Source organism: Schistocerca nitens, chromosome 2, assembly GCF_023898315.1.
Source record: "Schistocerca nitens isolate TAMUIC-IGC-003100 chromosome 2, iqSchNite1.1, whole genome shotgun sequence".
NCBI classification, from domain to species: Eukaryota; Metazoa; Arthropoda; class Insecta; order Orthoptera; family Acrididae; genus Schistocerca; species Schistocerca nitens.
The window spans coordinates 954054129-954056118 of record NC_064615.1 but is presented as its reverse complement, the minus strand read 5'-3'; the positions used below and the strand labels follow the sequence as shown (position 1 = coordinate 954056118).

Sequence of the window (1990 nt, the reverse complement as noted above, 5' to 3'; positions counted from 1 at the left end):
GAAATAACGCTGACTAGGAATACAGATGACCAGAAGAAAAGTAGGATGATAATGTTTTCATATTTAGTTACGGTTACTGATAAAATAGCTTTCTGTTTCATGGATCTAAAAATGAGGACGTGATTCAGGATCATTAATAAGTTACGACGGTAATTTTGAAATTCACCCATCAATCGTAAGCCATGATCAGAATCAGATTTTCACAAAATCACTTGCGGAAACTACCCAGAAGTTTACTTTGTTCAAACGGGAAGAATGTTCAGCACCCAATTTGAATGACATACTAACACAATCATCTTCACAGCACAGCTAAAGTAGTCAAAACTCAAAGCACTCACTGTTGACGTCTCAATACAGATCCTGCACAGACTGTACCTCAACTGTATGTAGTCTACCACTGCTCGTGATTTTAACTTAGTGACGCACTACCATATCAGTGTTGCTTAATAAATAATACGTTTGCATCAGCTACGTACAATGTTTTATGCACAACAAATACAATAGACCAGGATGGCAATCTTTGTCTTCTTAGAATTTTTACAACCAAACAGCCAAAGAATATATGCACTATATATAGCACTCCGTCTTCAGGCCACAAGTGGCTCATCGGGACCATCCGACCGCCGTATCATCCTCAGATGAGGATGCGGATAGGAGGGGCACCTGATCAGCACACCGCTCTCCCGGTCGTTATGATGGTTTTCTTTGACCGGAGCCGCTACTATTCGGTCGAGTAACTCCTCAATTGGCATCACGAGGCTGAGTGCACCCCGAAAAATGACAACAGCGCATGGCGGCCCGGATGGTCACCCATCCAAATGCAGGCCACGCCCGACAGCGCTTAACTTCGGTGATCTGACGGGAACCGGTGTATCCACTGCGACAAAGCCGTTGCCAATATATGTACTATGATATACATTTATTCTCTTGACTCACTGCTGTGAACATTAATTGTAAGCGATCTACTCAAGATCTATCGTCGTTTTTACAAGAATTGTTAACATGACACTTGAAAATAAGTTACGGTCGAAATTGTACAATTGTGCATAAATAACCTAAAGTTCAACAGCTATGATGAGTGTGAAGTCATTTAAAGAATTTTATGCTAGCGTCATTTTAGTCAGTAATATGCCTTGATTAACACGCATTTCCTTGTGACGCTCAATAATTCATCCACCTTTTATATCTCTATATAAAAAGCGATATCTTTAACTTAGACTAACGGTGTATTAGGTTCAAATCAGACAGATTTCCGTAATCAAGGAACTTCGTACTTCAAATGACTGTACGACACAGTTCAAGTTTATTAGCGGCGTGGAAATTTTGGGAGCACATGTTCTATGAAATTGTAAATCTCAATTTCTTCTGTAAAAAAGGTAAACTAATCATACCATAGAAATCAGCAAAACACAAATTACTGTATGAGCAATAATAATAATTTTAAGTAACTTCCCGAAAGTAAGTTTCTGAAAGAAAGTAGTGTTTATATTCTATAGCATATGAATATGGTACACACTACTGCTTTTCTGATTTTGTTTTGGTCTCCCTCCTTTGCGAGTAATTTTCTAACGTAGCTACTTAACCTGGATAGGACACTTCTATCCCACCCTGTCTCACAATGAAAAACTATATATATATATATATATATATATATATATATATATATATATATATATATATATATATATATATATGTCTGAACTGCAATAAATTTGGATTCGTTTTGTAAACTCCTTGAGCCGTAGATTGCGAGAGATGAATGTCTGCAGCATTCTGTTTGTTTCTATTTTCTTGTCCCCCTTGTCAAGCCTTTACACTAGCGCTTTCGCTGTAATGCATGCCAATATCAGGATCTCATTTAAGTTGTGTAATTACAACGCGGTGCGCTGCACTCTGAAGCAATAGCTGCATACAGCTGCCAGAAAGATGTTAATTGCCCTCATCGGGACGGCTTTCATTCGTGAGGTTGTTAGCTCCTGTCTTGTCGTCG

The 1990-nt window shown here is 38.5% G+C and overlaps 1 pseudogene; it reads right to left on the bottom strand.

The window, feature by feature from the left end:
- Nucleotides 1-778: 778 nt before the first annotated feature.
- On the bottom strand, nucleotides 779-896 carry LOC126237584 (5S ribosomal RNA; annotated as a pseudogene).
- Between the last annotated feature and the right edge of the window lie 1094 nt (nucleotides 897-1990).